This window comes from Rhinopithecus roxellana, chromosome 4 (assembly GCF_007565055.1).
Source record: "Rhinopithecus roxellana isolate Shanxi Qingling chromosome 4, ASM756505v1, whole genome shotgun sequence".
NCBI classification, from domain to species: Eukaryota; Metazoa; Chordata; class Mammalia; order Primates; family Cercopithecidae; genus Rhinopithecus; species Rhinopithecus roxellana.
In genome coordinates this window covers 150,666,082-150,674,534 of record NC_044552.1, presented here as the reverse complement: position 1 = coordinate 150,674,534, position 8,453 = coordinate 150,666,082, and the positions used below count along the sequence as shown (strand labels likewise).

The 8,453-nt window shown below is 42.2% G+C and overlaps 1 long non-coding RNA gene across 1 annotated transcript; it reads right to left on the bottom strand.

The window, feature by feature from the left end:
* Positions 1 to 271: 271 nt before the first annotated feature.
* LOC104678496 lies at positions 272 to 4,201 on the bottom strand. Its single transcript, XR_750192.2, has 3 exons — positions 4,054 to 4,201; positions 3,143 to 3,306; positions 272 to 531 (listed from the first exon to the last, which is right to left on the bottom strand). It is a non-coding gene; the product is annotated as an uncharacterized LOC104678496 (long non-coding RNA).
* Positions 4,202 to 8,453: the final 4,252 nt, after the last annotated feature.

Here is an 8,453-nt window from a genome sequence, read left to right as displayed (position 1 = left end):
CAATCCTTCCTGAGTCGAGGTCTAATGAATCAGTCAGCAAACACATGCCTCCCTCCCTCGGGGAGATGGATACAGGGTGCCAAGAAGTCAAGATGAAGGACGAGGAGTTACTGCAGGAGAAGCCTTGCTGAGAACAGGAATTAAAAGAGAGACTGGGGAAGTGTCTCTGTCAAAGTACTGAGTTCACCTACTATTTGGTAATAAGAACATTAGATTCTCTTCCAGAAACCACAAAATATGAACGTAAATAGATGACTATATTACGAACATATTTTGAACATAAGTATATGAACATATTTATTATCATAATATATGAACATATATGAACATAAATTCAGTGAATGCTCCCTCAGGTGCAGGTGTGAAGTCCCCACTGCGTTGAAACAGCAGCTGCTCCCTGACGCTCTCCGTGATGCCTTCACGGCGTTGTCTATCCCAGCTCTCCTGGATTTCACGTATTTTGTTTTCAGACCGATCCTCAAAGAGGCATCTTGACTTTCTGGTTTGGACACTGTACTCACAGAACAGCGTCTGCAAAAGTTTTAGTTGCTCAGTGGTAGCATTTGATGACTAGAACATAAGGAGAAAAAGCCCCACACAGTTATGCTTCGATTTAAAAAAAAAATACAAGCAGTGGACATTGAAGAGCCTATGGCAGATGAATGAGGGGTGGAACATTAAATTCTCAGAAAACAATACATTTTCCTTCAGAAGAATCCTTTATGGGTTCCCATTGGGAGTTACCTTATGGCATTTAAAATATTATTCAGTTTACAAAAGAAATTTGGGGGATGTGTATATGCAGAACAAGGGGAACATAGTGTAGGAAAGAGTCTTCAATTCTGTGCTGATTTACTGCAATTCCGGGTTGATGTGTTCCGAATGACGAAAACAACACATCAACCACTATTAGAACATGCAAGATAAAGATTGCTGCTGATAGTGAAAATGGTTAAATAAAAACTGTGGTCCTATATGTGGGGCTGGGGAAATAGAAGTCAAGTAATTATTATAATCAGAGGTCCTACGTTCCTGAAAAGAATTATATTGGTGGGGTAAAATGTGTCCTAATAATAGTAATTATTACTTCAGAGTTGACTTACTCAATATCAGTCCCAGGAGAAGCCATTTGAATGATGTAGCCACTGATAGTCTGATGTTTGCTGTTTCAGCTTCTTCCTCCTTTCTGTCTATTCTCTTCTCAATGCCTTACTTTAATCAGAAGTGGCAAGCAGGGGTAGTTCCTGGTTCCCAAAGCTCAGGGAATGCATTTCATTTTCTTTGGAGATGAATTTGTCTTTGACAACAAGTGTGTCTCCCAAGCTTGCATCTTCATGAACGTAGCCAAACTCAGCAGGGAGATCCCAAACAAATAACAGTCCGTGAGGGTCACGAGTCCTCCTTTTTAAAGAAAGAAGTTCGGTTAAGATGTAAAAATAAAACACCTGGGGCTTTTATAATTCTTTGTTCCTACAGGAGCTGAGCCACCATTTCCATGATCGGCTGTTTCTTGAGGACGTTCATATGACCGTAGTAGCACAGGGACACATTTTCCCAGTTTTTAAACAGGAAGAAGCTGAAACAGCAAACATCAGACCGCCAGACAGCACAAATCACAAATCCTCCCCTTTTTTTTTTTGAGGGAATCAGTAATAACAAGAAACCCAAATGCCTATCCATCAAAGATAGTCACTTTTATCCAATTCTCACCCCAAGCTCAAATATGAAAACGTTAGAACAAAGACGGGGTCCAGATTGGGGGCCAGAGAATGACCAGGCACATTTCCAAATGCACAGCCAGGCAAGCTCAGAGTGCCATTAACACACCCCGCAGCATCTTCCCGAAACTTGTTCAAGAATTCCCTTAAATGCGTTAAACACACGGTGGTGTGGAGGAGAGAGGGCAGTTCTAGATCCAGAGGGAAAGTAAGACAGAAACCGAGGCTGAGCCCTGGGCCTCGGGTGGAAGATCAGGATAGAGTTGGCTTTTCTCCGGAGGCTCCGACACCTGCCGGGAAGAATGGTGTCGCCACGGCGATTAGCCGCTGTAGGAACCAAGCCAGGGCTCCAGGAGCCCAGGCTTCTGAGACCAACTAGAACAAATGCTGTGGGTTAGAAAATGCAGCTTCCCCAAGAACTCAGAGGACAACTGCAGAGTTTGTTTATTCATCTTCATAGTGGATCTGGAAGTTCACTAGAGGCAGATGTTTTTTCTTTCGTCGTTTGCTTATTGAAAAGTCAAGGCTCACAGACAATGAATACAGCCCCAAACTCTACAGCAAATCGTCTCAAATGAACACTCAACCCCTTGATTTGTGTCTCCCTTTCTAGATAGAGTTCATCCGTGACTGAATCTCCCACTCAGAAAATAAAGATGAAACCAAAGGTAGAGTTGCCGGAGTCAGCAGATTAAAAGTAGAGGACACTCAGTTAAATTTGAATTTCAGAAAAACGACAAATACACTTTCAGTATAAACATGTTCTATGCAATATTTGGTATGTGCTTATATTAAAACAATATCTCATTGCCTGGAATTCACATATGACTGAGTGTCCTCTATCTTACCTGGCAACCCTAACCAGAGGAAGAAACTAGTCCTCTACATCCAACAAAGAGGGAGGAAGCTCTCCTGTCCCCCTAGATGTCAATCACCCTTCACCCAACCTCTGCCTTCCAGCACCTCCTCCTGAGCTCCAGCTTTTCTCCTTGCCAGTCACTTAAAGGGGTCCATGCAGAACTGATCGATGAAGAGGAGATTAACTTGACCTAGCCCAGCCCGGCCAACATCCACTCACCAAATATTCTGAACTTGTTGGCACAAGAGAGCTTTTCTCTTCTGATCAAGAACCTCTTATTTGTTATATTTAAGCATTTCAACTAAAATATCATTTATTAATTTTGAAATTTTAAGCAAAAAAAGAAAATGCAATGCTTGCCGTGCAGTGCATTGTAAGTGTTTGTGAAATGAGGGAATGGATGAATGAGTGTGATTGGAAGTGAGGAAGAGCAGAGTTCCTACTGGGTCAGAAAGTGATTTTCCACATTTACATTACAAACCCTTTTAAAAATACTGACTGCCTCCTGGGTATTTATATGTAAATATTTACATGTAGCTCCAGCAGAAGAAAGAAAACCAGGTACCTGTAGGCTGTCCTTTCCTTTTGACTTGACTGCCCATTTTCTCTGCTTGCTCCTGTATGCTGGGAAGGTGGGAGGGCCATCAGGATTAGGTTAGATTTGAGGTTAGATGGGCTGAGAGCGGCATAGTCAGAAATGAGAGAACCTGGCACATCTTTGGGACAGAGCTGGAGAAACATTTGCTGAATAAATGCCATGCGCAGGAAGGAAAGGCCCTCGATGTCTCCATCAAGTAAACTTCAGTTCCCGGCTCCATTCACCACCAAAAAAGGCTCCACGTGTCACCAGAAAAGTCAGTGTATTTTGATTACTTTACTGATAAGGGTCTCAATTTTGTTACCCAAGTCCAGTTCTAAAGCTAAGCCTATTTGCTTCCGAGGGTGGCTGTAACAAAGGACAGCAGGGAGGCTTAAACCAGGAGAGATTTCTTCTGTCACTGTCTGGAGGCCAGAAGCTGGAGCCCAGGTTTTAGCAGAGCCATGCTCCCTCTGAGAGGCAGAGAATCCTTTCTGCCCCTCCCAGCTTCGGGTGGCGGCCACCACTCCTTGGTGGTTCTGAGCTTGCAGCCGATTGCGCCAGTCCCTGACCATACCGTGTCCCCCTGTGGGATCATGCCAGACCCTGACTCTGTCATTATACAGTGTCCCCTTGTGGGTGGCCTGTCCGCATGCAGCGTTTTCCTCTTCAGGTAAAAACACCAGTCATAGGGAATTAAGGCCCTCCCTAATGACCTCATCTGAATCTAACTACATCTGCAAAGAACTTATTCCCAAGTGAGATCACATGCACAGATACCAGGGTTTAGGACGTCAACATGTCTTTTGGGGAACACAGTTCAACCCATGGCATTAAGTATCACAATATGTCCCATGTACCAGCCATTCTACAATGCAGAAAGACTGGCAGGTAAATACTATTGTCCAACTCAAGTGCATGGAGACAATGACAGCCAGGGACCGATTCCTCATTAGGATATGTACTGAGCATGGGCTATAAGGCAGACTGTCCACTCCTCACATGATTCTGTCTCATTAGCAACAGCAGTGCATAAACAGGTGCTCACTGTTTGCCGAATAACAATGTACGTAAATAAACAAGGTACCAAGCTAACAAGTGAGTAACCAGTGAACATGGAATAGTTGTGAGCAAATATGGACTTATTCGCAATGGGCCATACTCTGTCAGTCTAAACCTTCACCAGTCATATAACTCACCACTGCTTTTTGTGCCACAAAGAAAAGAAATGTTTCCAACTAAACTGTTGCACCATGAATTCTTATCACTGAGAATTGTATATATATTAATAGAGTTCTTGGCTGGGTGCCATGGTTCATGTCTATAATCCCTTTGGGAGGCTGAGGCAGGAGGATGGCTTGAGCCTAGGAGTTTGAGATCAGCCTGGGCAACATGGTGAAATCCCATGTCTACAGAAAACAAAAAATAAAATAAAATAATTAGATAGGCATGGTGGCGCATGCCTGTAGTCCCGACTACTTGGGAGGCTGAGTCGAGAGGATCACTGGAGCCCAGGAGGTTGAGGCTGGAGTGAGCCAGGATTTTGCCACTGCACTCCAGTCTAGACAGCAGAGCAAGACTCTGTCTCAAAAATAAATAAATAAATAAATAAATAAATAAATAAATAAATAAATAAATAGGTTCTTTTACTTAGTCATGGATATGTATCCCATATCTCTTGTGCATAGAAATTGAAAGGAAAATATAAGCAGAGCTAAGATGTTTTTAAAACTTTTTTGGATGCAGCATCCACTACTCCCAAGTCATGTCCTGGCTCACTCAGCCTCACTCACGCCTTCTCACGTGGTATCAGCCTCTGAGCTACCAAAAGCCAGTGGGCTCCACCGTTGCCCCTGGACTTTTCCCAGCTGCCAATACGCACTCTGTATATTTGGATGCTGGTCCTTTGTAAGCTTAACAGAAGGTGCAAGAAAGCATTCCAGAAAGCAACCAAAATTATCTCCTCCTCAAATGGTCCGAGTTACTGGGTAGTTGAAATCCAAAGATTGGGACGTCCAACTGTGGCACTAGGTGACGAGTCTAGATGACAAGTCTAGATGACAAGTCACTGGGCTGTGCATTGAGCTTGTTGTGAATTTCACTGTTACAAACATTCTCACACATGGGGACAAAACTCAATCACAATTGCAGATCGACCACAATTGCAATCTATTACCAGACACATCCTTATACTAGAGATGTTAAACTGTGAAGAAGAAGGGGAAAAAAGTACAACTAGTGTTTGGTGAATAACCTGGAATGATCAGTGGTGATCATTTGTCAACTATTTGCTAGCTGTTGTCTTCTGTGAAAGTACCAACAAAAGCCAGACCCCTGTTAGGAAACGCAGACATCACCCAGCCTTTGTGAAAGGCAACTATACGGTTGTCTTTAGGGAGAGGCAGTGACGCGTAAAGCAATTTCTGAATGAAATAAGAAATGATAACCATTTAAACCACAGAGCAGAAGCAAGCCATGCTGCATGAATGTTTCAGAGTATTTTTAAAGTCATTCATCAATACGCTTCTTGGGCATGGAATGGTAGTGAGAATGAGATCAGGACTCTGGCTCCAGTCTTATGCTGTGTGGCCTCTTGCAAGCTCCTTCACCTTTCTGGCTGCAGTTTTCTTTTGTGTAACATAAGACTCTCAGGTTTATTCCAGATGCAACATTCTACTTTTGATTTTTCAGAAAAAGACCTCACAGCCATGTGCAGTCTGGCCCCTTGCTCAGTAGGTCACTTGAAACTCTTAAAAGTGTGCCCCAAACACTTTCTACACAGGAGGATCTTTCTAAATCAATGGTGGCGTCCAGTCCCTCTTCTGTGTGGCCTGCTTTGCAATGCGGGGGCACACTTGGAGACACTATCAGGGTATTTCAAAGAACCTTAGAGTGCCTCGAGTTCCACCTTCTTTACAGAACTAGAACTTGCTTCAATACCCAATCCTTTGTTAAATACTCCTCTGAGAACGTGTTTATGCGTCAGCAAGGCAGCCAGTTCAATCAATCACTCAAAGGGCTGGAAAATTCTTTCCTACCCAGTTGTCACAAACAATTGGAATAGAACAGGACCTCCAGACATGGATCCAGTAAGGGAGGACAGTGCCCAGCACACACAGCAAAATGTTCACACCGAGCACCTAAAGACCAATGGAACACACATCACCTAGTGGAAAATACACAAAGAACATGAACACATCATTTAGTAAAAAGAAAATGTCATTGGCTGTCAGCCGTACAGAGGCATACTCATCAGTAAAGGAGTGTTTTCAACTCTCATGCAGGCAAAGATCAAAAAGCTTAACAACAGCTGCTGACCAGGCCTAGAGGAAACAGGCATCCCTATGCACTGTCGGTGGGAATATAAATTGATAGAGTTTACAGGAAGGGAAATTTGACAACATCTACCAAAATGCAAAAGCACGTAACTTGTACCCACCAATTCTACTTCTCAAATTATAAATCACAGAAGCAATTCTCCAGCTTTTTGGTTTTGGGATCACTTTACACTCCAAATCTTACTGAGGCCCCAAAGACTTGTTTACATGGGTTACATAGACTGACATTTACAATATTAAAAATGATAAACGAGGAAGTTAAAAGAGATATATTATATCATAAAATAATAAGCCCACCACATAACAATATAAAACACATTTTAATTAAAAATGGTTCTATTTTCCAAAAATATTAGTGAAAAGAGAGCATTGTTTCACATTTTTACAAATTGGCCTGGGAGAAGACAACCAGATTCCCAGCTCCACTTCTGCACTGGGCCCGAGTGAGGTGTGGTTTTGGTTGATGTCCCTGGAGACTCGGGAATGAAGCTGCAAAAGAAAGCCGCTCGCAGGAGAGGCGTGGGACTCGTTTTGGGAAGCTACGTCTGACAGCCAGCCGCATGCGTGTGAAACCATGGGATCATTCCCTGAGGTGCTGCTTGTTAACAGCAGAAGACTGGCAACAATCCAAGGGTCCCTCAAAAAGGGGATGATTAAATAAACTACCGCACATTTATAAGAATGGAATTCCAAGCAACCATTAAAATGAATGATGTAGTGTATTAAGTACCATTATGTGGAAATGGAAGATTTATCGATGAGCATAAAGTAAAAAATAATCTGCTGAGCCTATTTATATAAATATATGGTATATATAAAACACCTCTGGAAGGAGACGCAGGAAAGCATTACTGATAGTTGCTTTCCCAGAAGGGATGGGGGACTGCACATTAGGGTATCGGTAGACTCACTTTTCATTTTCCATCTTTTGCAGCTTTTGAACTTTCTATCATGTGTATATGTTATCAAGCCAAAGTTAATTCATTAATCAATCACTGTAAACACATATTTATAACCTACTCTGAAGACAAAATGAATTAATGCATGAGAAAATGCCTGGCCCATTGTAGATATTCAATAAATATTAGCTGTTCTAGTTGGTAATTTTATTACTATTATTAAATCATAGAATAACTCTAGTTTGGGTTATGTTTAGTCTCCAGTCTTCCACTGCTTGGGTCACCCTTATAAGTGGTCCAACCCCTGACCATTTCTCCTGAAAGTAGTTCCAGGTCTGGTCTGAACAGCACAACACAATAGAACAGCCTCAGAAACCTATTTAGGCATTATTTTTGGGTGTTAAATATTTCATGTAACCATATTTTGCTAATCTAGTCATTCTTGAAACAGTACCTTTACCTTCCCCCATGGGCTCAATTGATTTTCCTTACAGAAACCCTTCGAACACCTGGAGTCTTCACGCCTCCCCGTGTGCTTGGATCGGGAGCACTGAGTGAAGCTCCAGCACTCCCCGTGCTCCCTCATTCTGTGTGTGCTCATTTTCCTCTAAGGATTTATTCCCACCTCGGGGTTTTAAAATACCTCCCACATGTGCTTCCTAGATTTCTTCTTACAAACCAAGTCACTGATAAATGTTATTTGCTTGTTGTTTAATAATTCACTATTCTATTTCACTTTGTCTTAGACTCACAAGATTTTAGACAACACCCATATTTCCTTCTCCACTTTACTCAGTAATCACAATCTAAATCTAAGATTCAATCTATTTAGGAAAAATACCACACAAAGAAATTCAAAATTATTTGGTTTCACATTTTAAACAGCTAAAGTAGAAACAAGCATTTGACAAGCACCACTATAAACTGCAATGTGGTGGATCCCACACCCCTCTGATCCGAAACTCTGTCATTCCCACAGCATATCAAGACACTGCTACGCATTTCTCAGCCTTCACCGAGTCTGTGTGACCATGACGTCCCCTTCTCTCCAACATCTTGAAA